The sequence below is a fragment of the Bactrocera dorsalis genome, chromosome 1 (genome assembly GCF_023373825.1).
Source record: "Bactrocera dorsalis isolate Fly_Bdor chromosome 1, ASM2337382v1, whole genome shotgun sequence".
NCBI lineage: Eukaryota > Metazoa > Arthropoda > Insecta > Diptera > Tephritidae > Bactrocera > Bactrocera dorsalis.
Genome location: NC_064303.1, coordinates 76,422,679 through 76,447,374, shown reverse-complemented (window position 1 = coordinate 76,447,374; position 24,696 = coordinate 76,422,679). Strand labels below are relative to the sequence as shown.

The 24,696-nt window shown below is 34.2% G+C and overlaps 2 protein-coding genes across 4 annotated transcripts in view; one reads left to right on the top strand and one right to left on the bottom strand.

The window, feature by feature from the left end:
- LOC125777012 (uncharacterized) overlaps positions 1–15,577 on the bottom strand; it is a 160,156-nt gene extending 144,579 nt beyond the window's left edge. Inside the window, exon 1 of the mRNA XM_049450761.1 lies at positions 15,196–15,577. The gene's annotated coding sequence lies outside the window, so the exon portion shown is untranslated. The remainder of the gene's footprint in view (positions 1–15,195) is intronic.
- LOC105225451 (retrovirus-related Pol polyprotein from transposon 297) overlaps positions 1–24,696 on the top strand; it is a 332,389-nt gene that overhangs the window by 133,832 nt on the left and 173,861 nt on the right. For 2 of the 3 annotated variants that reach the window (XM_049450368.1, XM_049450341.1), the window contains exon 2: positions 22,974–23,173. The exons of the other annotated variant lie outside the window; for it this stretch is intronic. The gene's annotated coding sequence lies outside the window, so the exon portion shown is untranslated. The remainder of the gene's footprint in view (positions 1–22,973; positions 23,174–24,696) is intronic. 3 annotated transcript variants of the gene reach the window in all.

Genomic DNA, 24,696 nt, shown 5'->3' with positions numbered 1-24,696 from the left:
AACATTGTTTTCCTGTTCTTCTACTGAACTGATTGCTTTCAAATTTTAACAGGCTGTTTTACACACTTATAGTTATCGTCGGAACTAACGAGAAATTTTTTCACTCCTAACTTGTTATTTTACAACCCTTTCTTTGTTAAAATAAAATTACTTTTTTTTCAAGGTCCGCCATTTTGTTATTCATCCTTGAAATTTAACTACAGTAGTTCCGACCAGAATGACATGTCTATAGATTAAGTATAATCAAAAATATTTTATTTCAGATAACATCAAGAGCCAAGGTAGGAGTGCACCCCTATCGGGCTCAATTAGCGTTTGATGTGCTAAGAGCCAAAATCACCCGGACCACTCATGTGCATTTTTTTGAGGTTCCAACTTCGAGTGATAATAATAATAGTAATAAAGTATTAAATTTTTTCAAAAAATTTTTTTTTTTCAATATGCAAATAAAAACACTCTAAATATTTAAGATAATTCATTTATGTGATAGCTTGCTTCTAATAAATTTAATTTCTTTATTAAGGGGGTATTCTAGTCTAGAAATCAAATTTTGGGCAGTTTTCTGAATTTTATTTAAAAAAAAAAAAAGAAAAACCTACCTCAGGGAACGCGATTTTTTTTTTTTTTGAAAATGGCTTTTTTGGCTGAATTTTATTTAAATATTAAAAACAAAGAATTAAGGATTATATTAAGATAAGGGATTATATAAAGAAGATTCACACAAAATTTCAAGTAAATCGGTTGTATAGAACTTGAGATAATGCCGGTACCGTGTGGAAAAAAGTTGTTTCGAGAAAAACGCGTTTAAAAAAGTGAGTGAGCCCGAATCGGGCTAGGTACTACGTCACTAAAGTAACTCTAGCTCTTAAAATAATTTTAATTTTTAAAAATCCTTTGGAGGATATGTTCTTAAGGGTCTAAGCTTTAAATATACGAAAAAAATTGAATTTTTCAAAATTCTAGAGTAGAATACCCCCTTAAGTTGTGACTATTAAAGTAGTTTTGGATTTATACAACCATGATTTATGTCAATTAGGAGATTAATTATCGAAGTTTGGATTTCTTCACATTCGTCCATAACTATTCCTATTGGAATGGATAATATTTTGAACTTCAAGGTCATTCGCTCAGAATTTCGAATTTTTATTAGTTCATTATAAAATTTATTAAGTTGTTCATCCATTTTCTTATAATTACTGTTAACTTCATCTATTGTCTTTTTGAATATACTATGTACTATATATGGTAGAATTAACTACTGATGTTTGCATTTTAAATAATTTTGCTATATCTTTCTGGTTCTCGAAAATATTTCTAATATTTGATTCCATATTTTCTCGGTCATCAGTAAAAATATATGGTAAATTGAATCAACGAATTCGAATGGTGCTCGCCTTTTTCTATTTTGTTCTTTCATAAACATTTCATTACTAGCTGACCTCGCAGCCGTTTTCCTGCGTGAAATTACATGTATGTTTTGAAATGAAATGAAAATTAAATTTATCATTTCTTTTATTTTCAATGTAACGCAGCTTGATAAACAACATTTTTTGATTTCTGTTGCGGTGCGTAAATGTACAGAGAAGATAGTTTTCCAACTCGTAAGCACGCTACGTATATTCGGCCGTGTGAATAACATAGCAGCTTAAAATATATGCCATACACTTCTAGCGACTATCCTTATGTCCTGATGATTGTCATCTCAAATGCTATTTTTACTGGAAACGGAATCCGTTTGAGCTGAAATGGCAAATCGTGAGAACTCAAACAAATTCGTAGAATCAAGCATTCTGCCCCCTTTATATTCGATAGCTGCGTCACAAACAGTCGGGTTCCATTACACAGTTTCGGCGGTTGTAGATTGCGAAGCATAATAACGACAGATCCAACTTGGAGACGCAAATGATGCGGTGGCATACAAAGCCCCTTCAAAGAATTTAGATACTCCACTGGATAATTCACGGCGTCGTCTTCATTGTCAAGACGATCGATCGATTTGTATGAGCGCAATTCTCCCGGAATTTGACTTTGAATCTTCCAGTTTAAGTCTAAACAATTCGTGATGAGTTCATCTTTCGATAAACGGCAGATGAAGTTGATATCAAACCAACGGAAGTATCAACCGGAATTTATTCACATTCAATTTTCAGATGTAAAATGTCTTCGGCAATGTCATTTTTGTTCGTATCCCATAATAGACGCGGATTTGGAGGCTGATATGTCGAAATGATTATCGTGAAAAGTGTGCGAACGTCATTTTCATTCCAGTGATTATCATTTTCCAGCAATTGTAATTGCTGGCTTGCTTCTCAAAAAGTTGCACACACCGTATCATTCACAGTACGCAATGACTCATATGAAGTTGAACCGCGTACATTTATCAATAGCAACCGAAGGTAGAAACAATCGTCGTTTTTCGGGTGGATTGTGTAAATTCATCTTAATGCATTAATTGATAACACACCTGGATGTCCATTTACTGGTTGGCCTTGCTTTTTGCGTAATTATTTCTTCAACGATGCATTCCATGCATAATATCGAGGTATTTCCGAATGTCCTCGCAAACAGATTACTAACGAAAGTTGAGCGTAAATATTAATTTTGTTGCTGGCGGTGTTTCCATTGGCTGTATTGTATTCCCTGGGTTGAAATATACTCTTTGACCATTCTCCAAATTAACTGCGAGACGCACAACAGTCGGAAAGCGCTACAAATTGCTTTAGTGCAGTTCACGTATCAACCGTATCGTTCAAGACCAATAACCGCCATGTTGCTTCCTTTGGTGATGTACTTATAAACGTATTTTATTGATTACACCAAACTGCAATACTCAACATTGATTTGCGCTTTGAATATGAATTAGACAATAATAGTGAATATATTACGATCTGTGTGTTGTCAACTTCGATATTCACACTTCTAAATTGAAAGCTGAATGTTCTGTCATTGTCGTGTAGTGAGCAACGCCGATAAAGAACAGTACAGTACAGCCATCATTTCTTGTTTGTTTTTCCGAAAGAAAAGCACGTGGATAGTGTTTGGTGGATTTATTGTCAGACATACAAATGGAAGTGGGATTGTGGAATCCGAAAGGCCCATGAATCATAATGGTTTTCATCACTTCGAATAATACTGGATCTTTCTCTGCATCAGGAATTACCGCTGAAAGGATTTCATCAATTTGATCTGGTGTAACCACCATCCAAAAAGGAATGTGTGCGTGGGGCAAACCTCTCTTTTGCCACTCAACAGAGTACATCTAGTATCTAATCGCAACATATATGCGTTGCTTCTAGACAAAGTCCATCGAAGTTGTTGCTTGAAAAGTATTGATGTGACATCGTGACGATCGCTTGCTGATTGACCGCGATCCATAATACCGCACGTATGTCATCGCATCTTGGGAGTACTCGGTCAAATTTAAATCTGTAATTGATCACTTTGTGTGCAACACACATAACATTTTCACTGAATAATTTCAAAAATTTTTTTAAGCAAACGAAAAATTTGAACGATTCAAATAATTGAAAAACAAAACAAAAAAAAAATTGTATGGAAAAAATTAACTTTTTGGAATAATCCAATTTTCCGACTTTTCCTCAAGAAAAGCATACAGGTTTTTTTATTTCTAAACCTTCCCCGATCCACACAGAACATTCTCTGAAAATTTCATCAAGATTGGTTCAGTCGTTCCCTTAGCGTTACTAATAAACAAACAATCATTCGTTTGTATGGGTAAAAGAAAAGGGCTGTTTTTAGGGGTTTTCCGGCAATTATTCGGGGTTTTCTTGCCATCCTTGAGCCTCAACGAACATTTTAAAAAAAGAATTGGCAAAATTTGTCCAGGCGTTTTTGAGTTATGCGCTTACCAACACATTTTGCGATTCATTTTTATATATAAGATGAAATGTACATATATTTTTCAATCTTTCTGAGAGATTTTCTTAATATTTTTTTCCATAAGAACCTTGTACAGAGTATTAGAAAACTCCAAAAAAAAAGAAATCAGTCAAATTGGTTCAGCCATTCACGCGTGATGCCGTCACAACGCATGCGTTGTACTTCGTGTAATCATGTGTTTTGAAATGAAAAAAAGTTGAATTTACGTTGTGCTAAAAATCATTTATTTACGATTTTTCTAAATTTTTTTCAATGTAACCCAGTTTGATAAGCAACATTTTTTGGTTTCTATTCCGGTGCGTAAATATACAGAGAAGATGGTTTTCCAACTCGGGGCCACGTATAATTGGCGCGCACCTATGCAATCGTAGTTACGATAATTTGGCCAATTTGGCATAAACATTGGTGATGAGTTCATATTTCGTTGAAGTGAATTTACAAAAGGGAGGTGGAATTGATATCAAACCACTGGAACCGAAATTTGCCTATTTCCAATTCTTAACGAATACGATGTAAAATGTCTTCGGCAATATACTTTTGTTCGTGTTCCATAATTGACGCGGATTTGAAGGCTGATATGTCGAAATGACCATCGCGAAAAGTGTGCGCAATGACTCAAATAAAACTGAACGACGTACATTTATTAATAGCAACCGAAGGTATTAGAAATCGTAGTTTTTCGGGTGGATTATGTAAATTCGTCCTAAGGAATTAGTTGAGAACACACCTGGATGTCAATCTATTGGTTGACCTTGCTTTCTGCGTACCTATTTCTTCGGCGATACATTCCGTGCATAATATTAAGGCATTTCCAAATAGAGCATTGTTCTCACAAACGAATCACTGACGCAAGTTGAGAAAAAACTCGTCAATGTCAATTTTGTTGTTGGAAGTGTTTCCGCTGGCTGTACTGTATTCTCAGGGTTGAAAAACACTCTTTAGCCATTCTCCAAATGAACTGCGAAACGCACAACAGTCGGAAAAGTCGATTTCACCAAATTACAATATCAAACATTGGCATGAGTTCTGAATGTGAATTACACAATAGTGGCGAATATGGTACGATCCATATGTTGTCGACTTCGATATTCACTACTCTAAGTTGAATGGTAAATGTCCTGCCATTGTCGTCTGATGAGCTACGACGATAGAATGGATATCCGTCATTTCCAGTTTGCGTTTCCGAAAGAAAAGCACGTGGATAGTGTTTCGTGCATTTAGTGCATTTATTGCAAGTGGGATTGTGGTGTTCGCAAGGTCCATGCACCATATTGGTTTTCATCACTTCGTAGAATAATGGATCTTTCTCTGCATGAGAAATTTCCGCAGAAATGATTTCATCAATTTGATCTGGTGTAACCACCATCCACCACTCAAAGAAGAATGTGTTCGTGTGGCAAACCTCTTTTTTGCAACTCAACAGAGTACATCCAGCATCTGACTGCACCATACTTGTATATACATACGTTGCTTCAAGATAAAGTCCATCAAACATCGTAGCTGTTGTTTGAAAAGTCTTGTTGTATTATCGTAATGATCGCTTGCTGATTGACAGCGATCCATAATACCACACATATGTATGTCATCGCATCCTGGGAGTCTCATGTAGTTCATGTGTCTAGGGCTGCCATAAAAGAACGCCGACCGATATTAGCGCGATGTCTTCATTGCTTCGTAACAAATTTCAATCTGTAATTGATCACTTCGTTTGAAACACACATAAAGTGTTCACTGAATAATTTTCAATAATTTTTCTTTTATATCGCCGGAATAAAAAAGCAAGCGACCGAAATTGAACGATTCAAATAATTTACAAATCAAAATATTGATAAACAAAACAAAAAAGAATTGTATGAAAAGTCACTTTTTGGAAATTTCCAATTTTTCGACTTTTCCTTATGAAAAGTGTACATATGGTTTTTTTATATCTAACCCTTTCCAGATCCACAGCGAACAACTTCTGATTTCATGAAGATTGGTTCCGCCGTTCTCGAGCGTTAGCGTTACTAACAAACAAACAATCATTTTTACTTACATATGTACATATGTATGTATGTATGTATGTATATACAAAATAAAACGTTTGTATGGGAAAAAGAAAAGGGCTGTTTTTAGGGGTTTCCCGGCAACTTTCGTAATTTCTTCTTACATAAGAACCTTCCGCTAATAATAACAAATACAACAAAAAAAAATCAGCCAAATCGGTTCAGCCATTCACGCGTGATGCCGTGACAACGAAAACGGTTTAATTTTTATATATAAGATTTGTTTTCAGATTATTATATTTGTCCTTTAAAGTTGCAATAACCATTACACAAGCATCTTCGTAATAAGTCAGTATTTTGCATTGATGTTCAAGTTTGTTAATAAATTCTTGTACATTATGCATCCGATCATAATAAGTACCCAATTCGTAACAGACTATTAAATTTTATTTTGAATTAATTATGTCCATTTTACTAATCGGAAATGTAGTGCTGTATCATTTCTCTACTTAGTTACCGAAGCTCCTGGTTAAGCTGTATCATTAATAGGTGTGTTTTATTTGACCAGCAAATTGAGCTATTAGCTTATTTTGTATGGAAGACTTGTCATGACCTATCATAGCTTGTATATTGAACTAGAGTCATTGTCAGTTCATCGCTTTTTTCATTCACAATAGCAAGGTTTTTCCCAAATAAAAAGTAGTTGGCAAGGCGAGAAACCTCATTTTGACAGATGAAAATGTAAACAAACCAAAATTAATATATTTTTTGGATGAGTATTGAGTAAAAATTAAAACAAATATGAACACTTGTTTTCAGTTTTTTGTATTCTAGACATCAAATAACGAAAATAAATATATTTGTGTAGTATTTTAATATTCCGTTTACAAATTTAAAATTTCAAATTGATTGTTCTTGTCCGCATTACCAACTCAGTTCATTTTTAAGCGAATATATGGAATAAGCTACTATGCGTTTTATTTGTCCCTGATTTAGTTATTAGCTTGTGATGGTCAAATAAAACACGGCTAATGTATAATGATTTAGCTTGCGTTGCTAGCATGAGTAACGTTAAGAGCCACTTCATCAATTTGTGTGTTCTTCTCGGCCGTTATGAGTTTTCAGTACTTTTTGTTATTCTTGAAGTCAACAATTTTTAACCTGATTTGGCTCCTCCGTTCTAATGCAGTTTATTACCTCTAGTGGGTATAATTTGTGAACGGGCCGTTTAAGTACGCCATTTTGTAATTTTAGAGTAACAACTCTTATATTTCCATCACTTCCCGGGTTTCAATAATTTTACCTAATAGTCATTTTGCTGGATGAGTTTCTTCATCTTTAATAATAACTATTGATCCTTCTACGAGATTAGCTTGTTTGGATTTCCACTTAATTCGTTGTTGCACCATTACAATACCCATCGTTTCCAAAAATCTTTTATAATTTTTTGTAATAATTTCCATCTATCTAATAAACTTATTTGGGTATCATTAATTGCTAAAAGACAACCTTGGACATCCTATTAAATAAATATAGTTTAAAAAAACGAAAAAGTACGCTTTTAAAGCATTTCAAACTAAAAAGTGAAAAATAATCTTTGTATAAACGAACAATAATAAGGAACGAAAAATTCCTGCATTACTGTGAAAATAGCATGGAATGCTCGATACATGAAAAATATGCCACAAAGCACCCTACGCTTTTCTGACAATAATGCAGGCATTTTTCCTTCATTTATGATGTCCGGTGGGAAAAAAGTAACGGTACAAATCCAATACTATTGTTCTTGATTAGCACTTATAATTGAAGTGGTCGACCCGGCAAGTAGATAAACTAGGTAGGTGGGTTGTCTCGTTTTCCATTTTTTCAGGTAGAGGGGCTCAAATAATAGGTAGGTAGAATATTTCTATGTGTATTTTCAATTTTTACGAATTCTTATTTTATATTGAAATAATCTATTTTTTCTTTTATGAGATTTACACAATAATGTGAAATATAAACGAATATAACTTAAATCGTATTCTCCGCCATTAGTTTCGGTGACAATTTTTCAAAAGCTCACATCGGCGTGACAACCAAAGTTAAAAAAAGGAGTTTTCTATTGCAGTTGCTTTTCGGAGGCGTTTTGAAAATTAGTATCTTAATTTTTTTTTTACGACAAAAATTCTACTATAAGGTTGGTACGCAGCTCTCAAGTAATTGCTCAAGAAAAAAAAATACATTATTTCTCAAGTAATTTTGACAGCTGGTTACGCATTGTGAATGATCCACATTAGAAGAGCAAGAGAGAATAAACAAAGAAAATAAACTTTGTGCGTAATAGTATGTATGTATGTATGTATGTATGTGTAAGGTAACATAAATTTTTTCATTGAGATTTAAGAAATGTTGTTGATGATTGGTAAGTTTTATACAACATTTCAAAATGGAATATATTTCATAATAATGTTTTCAACTAATTTTGAATGAATTTGACGATTACTTCGAATTTCCTTCAAGAAACAATTGTTGATTTGATGTTTCTTCGCAAAACCAGGTTTGCCATATTCACATTTTATTGAAAAAAAGTATTAAAAATTAGTACTAGATTTCTTGAGAGCTGCGTACTAGCACAGGTAAATTTATCGCAGGAAAGTTTCTTGACCGTTTCTTAACCCTTAAATGCCCACTGTATCTTTAAAGATACAACCATTAAATATCACCAATTTTCAATATTAATGATCTAAAAACATTAATACACATGTCACTGCATGAAGAAAATATACACACTTCATAAAGGGTAATACTTCTACTAAATTTGTTGCAACTGAAGGCAAATTTGATAAGCAAAGTAAAAAAAAGCTATTTTTGTTAAATTAAATAAATTATCGTTTTTGCAATGTAAAATCTCCAGAACTATTTGCATTCTAGACCCGAAAATTTTTATACTGGTTCCGAAGAGAATTTTTTAACGATATATTTTTACTTGATTTTATATTTCGCTTCCCTGCTGAATACGAGTGAATATAATGGTTGTATCTTTAAAGATACACTCTCCCAACCACGGCTACCCGCTTGTGACAAATATTTCAATACAACTACACATTTTTTCTCTATTCACTAACACCAACGCACATTTTCGGGTTATGTTTTGTTGTATGATCATATGTACACGTACGTGAGTAGGTAAAATATCTGCCCGGCTTAAGAAACATTCTATATGTTTACCACCACGTTTACCACCATGTTACCCGCTGATTATCTGGTTTCATGATTTTACCCGCTCATGGTTGGCAGTTCACTGGGCATTGCCGCACACTTTTTATTTGATAAACGCTCATATGTATTTGAAATGCAAAAGCACGTTGATTGCATTTATAACATCATTTGAGTTAAGAACGCTGATGAGACAAGACGTTAAAGTTCGTGCACGTAAGATATATATTTTTCTAATCAGTTTTATAATGGCCGATTATATAATAGTTGATGGAATCAAAATGTCCAATGCTGACGTGTGTGCTATATTGTGTGAAGAGATTGGTTATGAGAGTATTGATGATTTCGAGAGTGACTCGATGATTTAATAAAAACACAAAATGCAGACGCATCAATTCACAATGTTGCCGTTGTTGATGACCATTTTGAGGATGAAATAGATTTAGGAACGTCGTTACATGATTCCTTTGTGAAAATGATAAATGATGATGATAATAAAGGGATTGTTAGAGAAGCCGGGGCTTCCGCAGGGTCAGATGAACCTATCGCCATGCGGGTTTCCTCGAATTTATTTCTTTCATTATTCAAAAACTTGTTTGTGGATCCGAAGTCTTCTGAATTTGACAGGGTAATATGGAAAACAGGAAATATTCAATATACCAATGCTGAAATTAGCTTTAGAGGCGATAGTAGCATATCCGATAATTTGAAGGCTTTGCAAACTCCTTTTCAGGTGGTCATTCCTATTTCCAGAATTTTGGAGCTCAAAATAGTTGAGCAAACTAAAATTTACTCCGAACTTAATGAAGCTTTTAATTTTGATTTATTCGATTTACGTAAATTTATTGGTATCTTATTTTATATGTCTTACTTCAATCTCCCGAGTACAAGAGATTATTGGTCTGAAAATGGCAACCATTGTGTTCCAATAATACAAACAACGATGACTAGGAACCGATTTGAAAAAATACGGCAATTCATCCACTTTAATGAAAAAGAAAATGCTCCATCTCGAGACGACCCAAACCGCGATAGACTATATCTCATTAGACCATTGATTGATACCCTAAACAGAACATTCGGTAGCATACCTAAGTTACACCGATTGTGCGTCGATGAACAAATGTGTTCTTCAAAAATGAAAAATTACATGAAGCAATATTTGCCTAACAAGCCTAAGAAATGGGGGTTTAAATTATATGTCTTATGTGACTCCATCGGGTTTGCTTATAAGTTTGAAATTTTTTCCAGAGGACCTAACATATTACTCCAGGGCGAACCAGATTTGAAGTCATCTGCAAATATTGTTGTTAGACTTTTGCGTGAGGTTCCTCATTATCAAAATCATATCGTTTATTTTGATAACTATTAATCAACTGTGCCGTTGTTAGTATAGTTACGATCTCAAGGTATACTTTCAATTGGGACTATTCGTCGCAATCGGATTAAAAACTGCAAACTTCCAAATGAGAAAGTAATGTCAAAATATGGGCGTGGAACCAGCCGCGAATACGTTGCTTCAATTTACGGCGTCGATGTGACATCATTGTCATGGAAGGACAACAAGATTGTTAATCTTGTTTCAACTTACATCGGTATGAAACCAATCTTGATGATTGGTCAAAACGAAGATTTTCCTGCAACATCTTCCTCGATAAAACGTTACGACAAAAAGGACAAGACATTCAAAATAATTTCCTGCCCAGAAATAATTAAAGAGTACAATCGTCATATGGGTGGCGTAGATTTACTTGACAGCTGTATGGGTCGTCATAAAATCACGATGAAAAGTCGTAAATGGACCAACAGAATGTTTTATCATTTACTAGACTTAACATGTGCTAATGCATGGATTCTGTACAAACGAATTAATAAGAATCGCCTCGGATATAAAGAAATGCGTCTTATTGATTTTAAGTTAGAAGTCGCGGATTCCCTATTTAGTTTCAAATCTTTTGAAGCCCCTAAACGTGGGCGTCCTAACCTCCAGCCGTTTTTAGAGGAAAAAAAGAGGAAACCGAATTCTTCTGCAGCTTTATCAAAAGACAGCCGATTGGACATGACGGATCACTGGACTACAATGGGGATAAAAGGCAGAGTAAGTATCCAAATTGTTCGGGACAAACAAAAATGTTTTGTTCTAAATGTAAAGTAAATTTATGTATGACATCAGAAAAAAATTGCTTTTATAATTATCACCATTTTTAAGATAAAGGGTGATTTTTTAAGAGCTTGATAACTTTTTTAAAAAAAAAAACGCATAAAATTTGCAAAATCTCATCGGTTCTTTATTTGAAACGTTAGATTGGTTCATGACATATACTTTTTGAAGATAATTTCATTTAAATGTTGACCGCGGCTGCGTCTTAGGTGGTCCATTCGGAAAGTCCAATTTTGGGCAACTTTTTCGAGCATTTCGGCCGGAATAGCCCGAATTTCTTCGGAAATGTTGTCTTCCAAAGCTGGAATAGTTGCTGGCTTATTTCTGTAGACTTTAGACTTGACGTAGCCCCACAAAAAATAGTCTAAAGGCGTTAAATCGCATGATCTTGGTGGCCAACTTACGGGTCCATTTCTTGAGATGAATTGTTGTCCGAAGTTTTCCCTCAAAATGGCCATAGAATCGCGAGCTGTGTGGCATGTAGCGCCATCTTGTTGAAACCACATGTCAACCAAGTTCAGTTCTTCCATTTTTGGCAACAAAAAGTTTGTTAGCATCGAACGATAGCGATCGCCATTCACCGTAACGTTGCGTCCAACAGCATCTTTGAAAAAATACGGTCCAATGATTCCACCAGCGTACAAACCACACCAAACAGTGCATTTTTCGGGATGCATGGGCAGTTCTTGAACGGCTTCTGGTTGCTCTTCACCCCAAATGCGGCAATTTTGCTTATTTACGTAGCCATTCAACCAGAAATGAGCCTCATCGCTGAACAAAATTAAAGCGCGAAACACATTTCGAACCGAACACTGATTTTGGTAATAAAATTCAATGATTTGCAAGCGTTGCTCGTTAGTAAGTCTATTCATGATGAAATGTCAAAGCATACTGAGCATCTTTCTCTTTGACACCATGTCTGAAATCCCACGTGATCTGTCAAATACTAATGCATGAAAGTCCTAACCTCAAAAAAATCACCCGTTATAATAAGTTTTCTTTACCAATACATAAGTGTATTAATGTAAAACGACTATATAAAAAAAATTTCCAAAACACTTTTGTTTAGTAAGTTATGCACCAAATTTTATATTATTTTATACGAACATTTATGAAATATGAATACATTTATAATAAATTACTTTCCTTGCAATATAAGCCGCATTTTAATCATTTGAATACAAAGTTTAGCTCATTTGGGTATTGAAGTAAAAAATTAAGGGAAATTATTACAAAATCTGAGGCCTTGGGCATTTAAGAGTTAAGCGTTTTTTTAATGAAGTTTTTACGTTTCTTGAGAGCTGCGTACTAAGCTTTAAGAAACGTAGAAACGTGTCAGCTAATTTCTCTCTCACAAAGCAGGGTTGCCAATCTCGATATACTGTAGTAATTATACAAGTTGTCTTAAATATGTGTGAAATTTTCTTAAAATAACTCAAAATCAGAGTCGAATGCTATTATTTATAAATATATAAACTATTTTTAATAGTTTGTTTTCATTTTTGATATTTTATATTATTAAAAAAATTTAATTGAAAACATAGATGTTTACAAAACTATATATGGATTCGTTTTGAGCAATGGCAACATTGTTCAAATGAAAACAAGCAAAGATGGCTGATTTCTGCGATTTTACCACGATTTTGCTCGTTAAGGAAGGAAAAGGAAGGAAGGAAGTAGCGTTTTTGACTGTTTCTGCTATTACTATCGCTTCCCTACAATGTCGCACAAATATTCTAGGTTTCAGTACCACTTAAAAAAGTTACAAACAAACATACATACAAGTGAAGCTAATAAAAGCGTATTAAAAATGGCCAGGTGTAAAAACGACTATATCGTTTTCACTATCTATCGCACATAGAGGGCGCGAATTCAGCACCGTTTCAATCTGTGACAGTAAAGTAATAAATTCTTCAAATGTTAATTTACTTTCGCCTTTCACTCTTTTTAAATGATATTTAGCTCACTTTGGAGGAATTTGGGAGTTCACTCCTGCTTGCCCGGGGTCAAAAATGCAATTGAATTTTATCTGCTACTAATATGGGAGCTACGGTTGAGTTATTTTTGATTGCCATTCTAAAATCTGCGTGTAATCTTCTACAAGTTCCGACAAAATTTGTTCAATTGTCCGAATATATATGTTGATTTTTACCTCTTCTGTTTTGCTACTTCTTTATGGTAACGGACGCATCGACTACAAGTTCGAATTGTCTTTTTTATTGAATTCTTCAATCCAATAAACCAGTAATTCCTTCTAATCATTGATTATATTAACTTGTTCATTTCAATTGTTATTTATGACAAATGTGACTTTTTTAATATAATATTATTTGGTGCTTTTGATTGAATTGAAGATTTGCATTACCCAATCTATCTCCTACACGCAGGATTCCATTATTATCCAAAATTGGATTTAAGCTTGCAATGCTGTTTTTATGATTAATTTCTTTTTTTATTTCTAAACTCTGAATGCCAATTAAGAAGAAGAAGAATTTCTTCTCTAAATTGTAATTTTTGCTGATATCTTATTAACACCTCTTCAGTTTGGGACATTTTCGTCCTCTTATTCTTTTTATAAATCGCAAGATATAAGCTTCATAAGGGTAGTATTAATTTGCTTAAACTAGAATATTTTAGTATTACCATATCTAAGAAATGTAATTCCTTTGATGTTGTCACATACCTTCCATCGATTTGAATAATATTCTTTAATTTTTCGTTGAAAGATTCGTACTAAATCGAAAAATGTCTTTAGTAGGATTGAATACCCAATGTCTTCATTGTTTCGTCTTCTGCTATTTTCAATACGCTTTTACTATTAGCTTCACTTGTATGAATGTATGTACAGTACTTGTCCAATAAATTACGAACGAAGTAAAAAATAGTTCTAACTTTAATCATTAATAAAAACATAAATATTTGGCTAATTTTAGAAAAAAATTATTTTTTATATGCTATATACATTAAACTTAAATTATTATATTTTTGTATTGAATCATATTCAATATTTTGTCGCCATATATATATAAAGGGTGATTTTTTAAGAGCCTGATAACTTTTTTTAAAAAAAAAACGCATAAAATTTGCAAAATCTCATCGGTTCTTTATTTGAAACGTTAGATTGGTTCATGACATTTACTTTTTGAAGATAATTTCATTTAAATGTTGACCGCGGCTGCGTCTTAGGTGGTCCATTCGGAAAGTCCAATTTTGGGCAACTTTTTCGAGCATTTCGGCCGGAATAGCCCGAATTTCTTCGGAAATGTTGTCTTCCAAAGCTGGAATAGTTGCTGGCTTATTTCTGTAGACTTTAGACTTGACGTAGCCCCACAAAAAATAGTCTAAAGGCGTTAAATCGCATGATCTTGGTGGCCAACTTACGGGTCCATTTCTTGAGATAAATTGTTGTCCGAAGTTTTCCCTCAAAATGGCCATAGAATCGCGAGCTGTGTGGCATGTAGCGCCATCTTGTTGAAACCACATGTCAACCAAGTTCAGTTCTTCCATTTTTGGCAACAAAAAGTTTGTTAGCATCGAACGATAGCGATCGCCATTCACCGTAACGTTGCGTCCAACAGCATCTTTGAAAAAATACGGTCCAATGATTCCACCAGCGTACAAACCACACCAAACAGTGCATTTTTCGGGATGCATGGGCAGTTCTTGAACGGCTTCTGGTTGCTCTTCACCCCAAATGCGGCAATTTTGCTTATTTACGTAGCCATTCAACCAGAAATGAGCCTCATCGCTGAACAAAATTTGTCGGACGTAAAGCGCGTAACACATTTCGAACCGAACACTGATTTTGGTAATAAAATTCAATGATTTGCAAGCGTTGCTCGTTAGTAAGTCTATTCATGATGAAATGTCAAAGCATACTGAGCATCTTTCTCTTTGACACCATGTCTAAAATCCCACGTGATCTGTCAAATACTAATGCATGAAAATCCTAACCTCAAAAAAATCACCCGTTATATATATTTTTGTTTTTTTGCTCTCGTTCGTAATTTATTGGACAAGTACTGTATGTATGTTTGTTTGTAACTTTTTTAAGTGGTACTGAAACCTAGAATATTTGAGCGACACTGTCGGAAGGCGATAGTAAGTATGCTTGTGTTGGTTATTCTAGCGTCAACTGATCGCAAAATTCTTCTTTGCTTGCCTACGAAGTTGAATACAGTAGCACAATCGTGCTTTCACAGACACTTGTCGCGACATGTTGGTGTGAGGTGTCTGGCACTGTCCGTGCGCTATTGTGCGCATAGGCCGTGGACAACGCTGCTTTACATACATATATCTAGGTTATTGTTGAGTGGCATATGGTGTGATACAGTTTGGACTTAGTACCTAAACACTAGTGATGAGCGATATTTCACTACCGGTGATTTTTTCACTGTGATTGAAAAATCGCAAATCGCAACTGCGATCACATTTTATAAATAGCAGTTCGCTTCTATGAACTGCGATTGCGATCGCAGTTCGAACCTGTGAATTGCGATCGCAGTTCGAAACTGTGATCGCAGTTCGAAACTGTGATCGCAGTTTGAAACTGTGATCGCAGTTTGAACCTGTGAATTGCGATCACAGTTCGAACCTGTGATTTACGATAGCAGTTCGAACCTGTGAATTACGATCACAATAGCAAATAGCAGAAAAGTAACAACTTTCTTTAGGGTATTGTACATACATATGCATATATCGTATATGCTATTTTTCGTCATAGCGGTTTGAAGTTTTGAGTGTAACGTTCTTATAATTTTTAATAATGGCAGGAAATGTATCAAGGAAAAGAAGTGAAGTATAGCAGGAGTTTGAAGTGGTAGATGAAATGTAAGCAAAATGGAATCATGGAATATTTTAATTTGTTTTAATTAAATTTTTAATTTTACTTATTGTTAAAACCAAATATGAAAGCTTTTTGTGATGAAAACAAGAATTTTAACTAATTAGTTTCAGAAAAAATTATGGAATAAAAAAATTACGGGGTTTTAATATTTTCCCAAAGATTAGGAAATTCCCGTTAATTATTAGGTCTTGAGAATATTAAAAGTGGGTATTCTAAACAAACAAATTATCACCACACTAATGGTAATTCCTTCTAAGAAATGTGTGAAACCATCATACCAACATACAAATGAACTATGCTATACGGTCTAAGTGTCAGGTAGCCGAACAGCTCCAACATTTGCGAAAATGTAGTGAAAAGAAAGGGGAAAAAACTTGACTCGAGTTACAGGAGCCAAAAGAGAATTTGCCGCCAATAACAATAAAATGTTTTCGTCGTTCCCACGACAGTCGGGTCTACGTAAGTGGAACAAATCAGGACTTTTATTCGGCCAAACAGTGTCAAATTGGCAGAATCTGCCGCTACAACAACAACAACGACGTTTTTAGGTCGACTTAGTTGCGATCGCAATAGCAATATAAAATCACAGTGATTTAAAAATAGCAATCACTGAAATCACAGATATCGAAAAATCACCATATCGCTCATCTCTACTAAACACGTGGTTACTGCGTGATTGCATCCTTTGGGTGAGCGTTGTTGCTATGCAATGTGTAGCATGATGTCAAGGTTAGTGTTAGATAAAGACATGCGTGTTACTTAATACACTTGTATTTATATGTTCACTTTACATATGGACTAGCTGTGCCCGCGACTTCGTCCGTAGTGATTTTGGGTTTCGTCTTTATCTACGTCCACGTCAATTTCTGTTATCAAAGAACTTCTGCGTAAATTATAATTTTTGTTTTATTTTCTGGTGGCAAAAGAACATATTGATTTTCTCCGCAACCTGATCTTGACAACGCGACATATAATTGGCCATGTGAAAAGCAGTCTTGGCGTAAATCGATCCCCACGTGTTTAAATGTTTGCCCCTGCGATTTAGAAATTGTAACGGCGAAAGATAGCTTAAGGGGAAATGGAATTCTTTTAAAATTAAAAGGTACATATGTCATTTGGGATCATCGAGATGCGAGGTATAAGTACTGTTTGACCAACTGCTGAACCAGTCAAAACGATTGCAACGATCACGTTATTGCGAAGAAATTTGACTCGAAGTCGGGTCCCGTTGCATAAATTAGGTGGTTTCAGATTTCTAAATAAAATTATTGAGGCGCCTATTTTTAGCTTAAGGGAATGTGGAGGAAGGCCACTTGGGTTCAAAGAATTTAGAAACTGCTGTGGGTAATAGCCCACATCTTCTTGATCCATTACATTATCAATAGATGTGTATGTGACTATTTCTCCTTCAAGATTATTTAAAATTATGTGATTAATTTCGTCCACGCTACTGTTTCTCGCCGCCAATATTGCCCTTTGACACATCCATTGGTGATCTTTTTTTCTATTTCGCTGATGTCAGGGTAAACTTTTGATATTAAATCCTTAATGTTACCTACTCTTACTCCGCAATCACGGTCAATTTCAATTTTATTTTGAAAATGAGGTATTTTCCCGTCTCCTACTAAAAGTAATTTTGAAGGAAAAGTGATACTACCTCCCCCCAAATGGGCTCTCATATTTGTCGATAATTTTAAAATATTTACGAACTTCCATAATGGAGAACTTTTAAGGCAAGACTTTACAATGTCTGCTCTAGTTCCCCTTACTATTACGGGTAAAGTTTGTCGAAAGTCCCCAGCAAACATAACAGTAATCCCACCCATGATTTTATTACAGCTTCTAAGGTCTCTAGGAGTTCTGTCTACTACGCATTTAATTCATTTATATCATATGGTTTTCGCAATGTTACATCTAACGGGCCCAAAAGCGAAAGAAATTGATGCAGGAAGCCCAAAATCAGTTAAGGATTTGTCCCAAATCTCATGAATTTTATCTTCAATTATGATTAGTCCATCATTGTATACATCATCATTATATGCTAATGTCATATCCTGATTCTCATTACGCAGTCTGTCTAATACATCTTCACATAAAGCATTACGAAATTTATTCCATAACTCTAAGGGGTCAGATGGTTGACAAAATATAAGGATGATGGTAAATAATTCCCTTAATTTTGTAGCTAACTCGGATATGACAGCATCGGACATGGTATTTTGCCAATGTTCATCTCCCTCCAGTACACATAATTCTTTGCAAGCGCCTTGATAAGTTTGGAAAATAACACCATTCACGGTCCTTAGATGTTCAAATGACACTGGACCGCGAACATATTGCAGTAACATCGTTAAATAAAAACATTCAGTTTGAGTTGGATGAATGTTGAAAACACGGCCTAAAGTTGTGTCTTTTTTTACACTGGGATATCCTTCAATATCTTGCCCACATTTTCTTCTAGAAAATGAATTTCTTTGCCACATGTAATACTGAGGAACTTCGTGATATAAAAGGGTTTTTGCAAAATCGTCGCTTATGCAAAGATCAAAGAACGCTGTAAGTGTCGTTGATGAAGGATTGTTAACACGATCTTGGAGATTTTCATTATTATAAAAATAAACTCCTTGTCCATTTTCCAAATGAACTGCTAAATGAACTACTGCCGGAAAACGTTCATGAATAGAAAATTGAAAAATTCTCCAGAACGCCTCCGAGGAACTTATATAGCGACCATTTAGGTATCTTTCTACTTCATCGTTATTCATTTGTAACGAAAATGTGGCTTGATCTTAATAGCTTTGACTGATTGACAAAACTCTACGTTAATGAGCGCATTAAAAATTCGTGGTAGCACTGGATTATAGGGAACCACCCAACGATTATCCACGCTCATTTTTGTACCTTTGACACGAATTACTGCTGTGTTTCCACCATTATCTGGAGACTTGCGTCTGTAGGTTGGGTAGCCGTCATCCCCAGTTTGTGTTTTCGAAATAAAATGTTTAGGGTCCTTTTTAGAACAAACGTTTTCTTTCATACATGGTGACGCAGGATTATGAAATCCGCAAGGACCATGTATCACATTTTTTATGACAATATTATGAAGAATTGGATCTTGTTGTCTGTCAGGTATTTCAGGCGATATTATTGCATCTATAGAATCCGGTTGTACTTTGTTAGCCAGCCACAATAAAACGTGGGCGTGAGGTAAACCTTTTTTTTGCCATTCTACGCTGTAAACATAGGCTTTCGATGGCCCAAAAATATTCTTCTTCGTTAGTAGGTCTATCATTTTCTTGACTTTTAAATGAAATACTCTAGAAGCCAAATCATGTCTGTTGTAAGAATGTTGATTAGGTAATAACTCAATTTTTATTTCCGGCCATTCTGAGTTACATGTAAATGTAATGAAGAGATCAGGTCTTCCAAATTTCCTGACATATATATGTCATGGCATCTTGACTGTTTTCATTCATGAATCTGGGGGATCCTGTAAATGACGACGGCAATATAACGTGCTGGCCAATATTAGAAGCGTTTATATTCCCATCATTTACGACGGCATCTCTTAAATGAATGTATTCTTCTGCTCTTAATTTTTTTTATTTCTTTTGATGAAGTCAAGCCTCTCTGAAATCATTTTTGCCGCCATATCAACACAATATTGGTTGAATAATCCTTTGAAATAATGTATGCTGTTAAAGTCATTTATTCTCACCATGAGTCTAAATGCATAAAACTGCATACATGATACTGTTTTAGATCTAGCAGTAGTATCCTGCTGTGGAATATTAATACAGTATCCGTCGTTTCCAAAGGGAAAAGGTAAGGGATATTGAAGCGGGTTATAAGATCTATGAATTTCAGAAACTCGTTGAAGTCGACCATCTCTCTCAGTCCTCTGTCTTCGTCGAGCTACCTCATCTACTACCGGCGCATTATACCGACCTCGATGCTCATTAGGGGTTTCACATCAGCATGAATAATAAGTTTTAAATCATTGGGATTTGATTGTACTTAAAACTTTATTGTTTGGAGAACGTCGATAAGATCGATTTGCAAGCTAGGGTTTAAATTTGAGGGCAGGGATATCTGATCTGCATGGGAAACAAAATATATTTGCAAAAATTCGGGTTGTGCCCTTTCAGCTGGAAGTAAGTCACCGAGCAAATGATAAACTTGCCCTTGGACTTTAAAAGTGGGCAAGAAGTTTCCCTCACGAATTTCTTTGGCACCAAATGAAGTCATCTGAAATAGTGTATTATATTGTTTTGAGTGATTTAAGAAATGCTTTGATGATGGATGTGAGCCTGATATCAGTTCTTTTAAAACTGATGTAGGTTGCGGAATTATAGGTATATGGGTAGTTTTAGCGATTAAGATTGAAATAAACCTTCTTTTAATTTTAAGTTTTTGTTGATCTCAAGTGATTAAAATTTGTGTTCCATAATATTTTAAGCATTTCCTTTGTTTATAAATTTTAAGCATTAATTGACTTTTAGTTTTAAGCATTAAAAATTAAGAAATATATGCAGTAATGTTTTGGTTAATTTTATGCATCGCAACTTGTTTCCGTTAAAACACACAAATATGCACATACATATTCGCAAGGCAATTCTCGATCTGGTTGGTTCGATCACAATCAATTCAACGCACACTTGATCGATGTCTAAGTTATCGTGCATCATTGGACTCGATCGTGTTTTTCTGTTCAATCATTTCCAATCATCATACCGGAACCAAAAAATCAGTTTGAATCAGTAAGCAGAATAATCAAAACAACTGATCGATTGTTAATACAACTCTAACAAATTCTTCTTCTTCTTCTTTACTGGCGTAGATACCGCTTACGCGATTATAGCCGAGTCAACAACAGCGCAACAACATGTCGTCGTATATCTTGTACAGCTCATTCCATCGAATGCGATATTCGCCGTGGCCAACACGCAAAGGACCATAAATCTTTCGCAGAACTTTTCTCACGAAAATTATTCTAACAAATAATTTCGACCAAATTAATTATCACAAAAACGGTACTCATGGACTTTTTTTAAATCACTAAAATAGACAGAATTCTTTCATACATAACTTTTGTGTATCTTGAACCACTTTCGCAGCGCAAGGAACGAAAGCCCTCAAAGATAAATAATTTCCCCCGTTTTTTACACATTTACCACTGTGTTTTCGCTCCTATATGGCCTATAGCCTTCCTCGATAAATGGACTATCCAACACAAAAAGAATTATTCAATTCGAACCAGTAGTTTCGGAGATTAGCGCGTTCAAACAAACAAACTCTTCAGCTTTATAATAATATTAGTATAGATTATTTTTGAGAGGCATATGGTGTGTTATTGTTTGGACTGTGTACCTAAACACGTGGTTACTGCGTGATTGTATCCTTTGGGTGAGCGTTGTTGCTATGCGATGTGTCAAGGTTAGTGTTATAGATATTAACTCTCCCCTCCTTTAAAGAGAAGTAGTCCCTGACTGATTGATTAAGTGTTCCATCTCGTGATGTCTTAGTACAGCTTCCTACTGCATCTGGTTTTGTTGTCTTAATTTGTTAGATTGAATTTTAACATAGAGTGAATACAATTTAAAAATAGTGTAAATTATTAATATTATTATTATTATGCAAGTTACAATAATACTTAATATGCTTCGTACAGGATGTTCTTCGAATGGAATAACTAGCTTATGTAATTTTTGTATGTTATTAAATTTGTATTCATTGTCTGATTGGAGTAGTTCTAATATTCTAATTTTTTCATTTCCCTCAGCTTTAATGTATTTCTTTATTTGTTCCTCTTTATTCTTATATATTTTTCCATCGATTGTTACAGGGTCTATGATTTGTATAAGATTAGTTCCTGAAATAATTTGATTGTTTATTACATGTTCTCCACTGAGTATTATGTTACCGTGATTTAATTCAATTATCGGTATATTGTTTTCTTCTATTACATTACAGTGAGCTTCATTATTGCGTATTAAAGGTATTATACATTGGTCGGATTTATTCTTTTTACAAATGTATTTACTCAGATTATTTTTACAGTTTTTTACTCTTTGTGGTTTATCATTACAATATGATATAATATTCTCTAGTTTAAGTTTACCGTGAGAGCATGACATGGATGTTACATCATATGTTTCACATTTTTCTTGTATTATTGGGTATTTATAAATTACTACAAATGTTTCAGCTACTTTACAAATATGTATTGTTGCATATTCTAGGATATCTATTATTGGTATATTGATTTGTTCCTTTTTCATAATTTCTTCAATTTCTTCTGTATTTATTGCAGCTGAGTAAAAGTTTCCATTTTGCAAAGTTAATTGTTGTGGTTAAGTCTAATAATTCCTTATGAGTTTCTTCGAGAAGAAGTTTTGATTTTAAAGTTTGCGGATTAAACTTACCTATTAGTTTCTCAAAGTTTGAATTTATCGTTCTTTGCTGGTTATTGTTTTCTATAATATCATTTAGTAGTAGGGTTGTAGGATTTTTGTAAGGTTTGTTACATGGAACAAATAGTCTTCGTTTTCAAACAGATATGAAGGATCTGTTTCTGTCAGTATATATTTTTTGTCTTTAATGTCCGTTATTACTAGTGCTAGGTTTGTCCCTATCAATATGAATGTTATCATTGTTTTGAACATTTTGTCTAATGTTATCTTTGTGTATAACCTTCCCCTTGGTTGTTAAGATTGTGTCCTCACGATTTTGATTATATATTTAACGTAGCGTTTTGTATATTTTTCGCGACGGCTCGATTTCTCGTAAATTATTTGTCCTGGAATATATGTTTTATTTAATCGTTTTTTATTATGATATTTTAACATTGCTTCTTGCTTTATTTAAATTTTATCCTTTATTTCAGGATACTTACTTCGTTCAAATAAAACTTCTACTGGTTCCTTGTCCGTTACTGAATGTATCGTCCTGTTATATTCTTTTATTGCGTTAAATAATTGCTCTTCCGCAGTCGTGCCTGTGTCAGCTGCTAAGGCTCTAGATATTTCAAGTATTGTACTGTGCAAACGTTCAACTTGAGCGTTCGTTATTGAATGGTTGTTTGCGGTAAGCGTATAGAGATGGCAAATATTTGAGTACCTGTGACTTTGTCACTGCTACTTAAAAATCACTGGTAACAGCTGTGACAAGTTTCCTAAAGTAGCAGTGACAGGAATTAACGAACAAAGTAGCAGTCACAGTATCACATGAAAAATTGCGACTGTGACAAAGTAGCAGTTACAGTATCATGTGAAAAATTGCGACTGTGACAAAATAGCTATGAATTTTCTTCAATTTCAGATAAGTATAAATTGGTTAACATATCAAATGTTAATTTATCTTTAAACGGGTAATATTTATGTACAAATTAAATTGATTACAGAAATCTCAATGCTGTAGTAAAGCCAATTATAAAACTTTTAATCTTAAAATTGCATCTATTTATATAGTAATTTAAAAAAAACTTATAAAAAGTATTTTATAAGTAACGAAATATTTTTAAAAGTTTGTTTTCGTTTAATTTAAATAGTTTCTATTGAGTATCCTTATATTGAAAAAACCCTTCAGAGAATATATTTATTGTGACTTTAAAAATGTGCGTCTTAAAAAATAACGGATCATGTACATTAATTTTTGTACGAAACGGTTACAAATCAGTTTGCTTATATTTAATAAAAATTAAAGATGTCTGTGTCAAAAAGAACAAAAACGAGTTATGTGTGGCAATTTTTTAAAGAAGTGGATGCTGTTTTCGCAAAATGTGATATTTGTAAATGCAAAATATCATATAAAACGTCAACATCAAATTTAAAAAAAACATATGGAACGGAGGCATCCTACTGTTCGATTGGAAATGGTAATCTAATTTTGAAGTTATTATCAAATTGGTATTGTGAAAATATTTTTGCAGACGGAAATTACGCCAGCGCTGCAAAATGCGCCTGTTACTTTTGAAGAGGATATTCCATCAACTTCGACTGCATTACCAAAGCCTTTAACACAAACCAAGATTTTAAATGTCGCGCGGCTAAAATCAAAAAGTGAAATAACAAGCAAGTTATTGCAGCTGTTTACGGTGGATTTGCAACCTTTCTCTATAGTTGAGGACAAAGGTTTTCGGGAATTTGTAACAGCTCTAAATCCATCTTATGACATTCCTAGCAGACGTGTGATTTCAAAATCAATGATTCCTGCATTGTATGAGGAATGTAAACATAAGGTGCGAGAAATGATTAGGAGCGGGGAAAAGTTTTGTATCACCACTGATTGTTGGACATCGCGGAACACGCCTAGTTTCATTGCTGTAACTGCACATTATGTGTTCGAAAAATTTGAACTAACGTCAGTGCTTTTATCGTCATCCCAACTGAGGCAAAATCATACAGCTGAAAACTTAAGTGAGGCGATACAACAAATCGTAAGTGATTGGAAAATTAACGATAAAATATTGCTAGCTGTGTCGGATAATGCTAGTAACATAAAAAGTGCTATAATTAATAAGTTAGGTTGGAAGCATTTTGGTTGTATGCCTCACACAATTAATTTAATTGTAAAAGAAGGATTACGCATTCCTGAAGTAGAACAAGTAA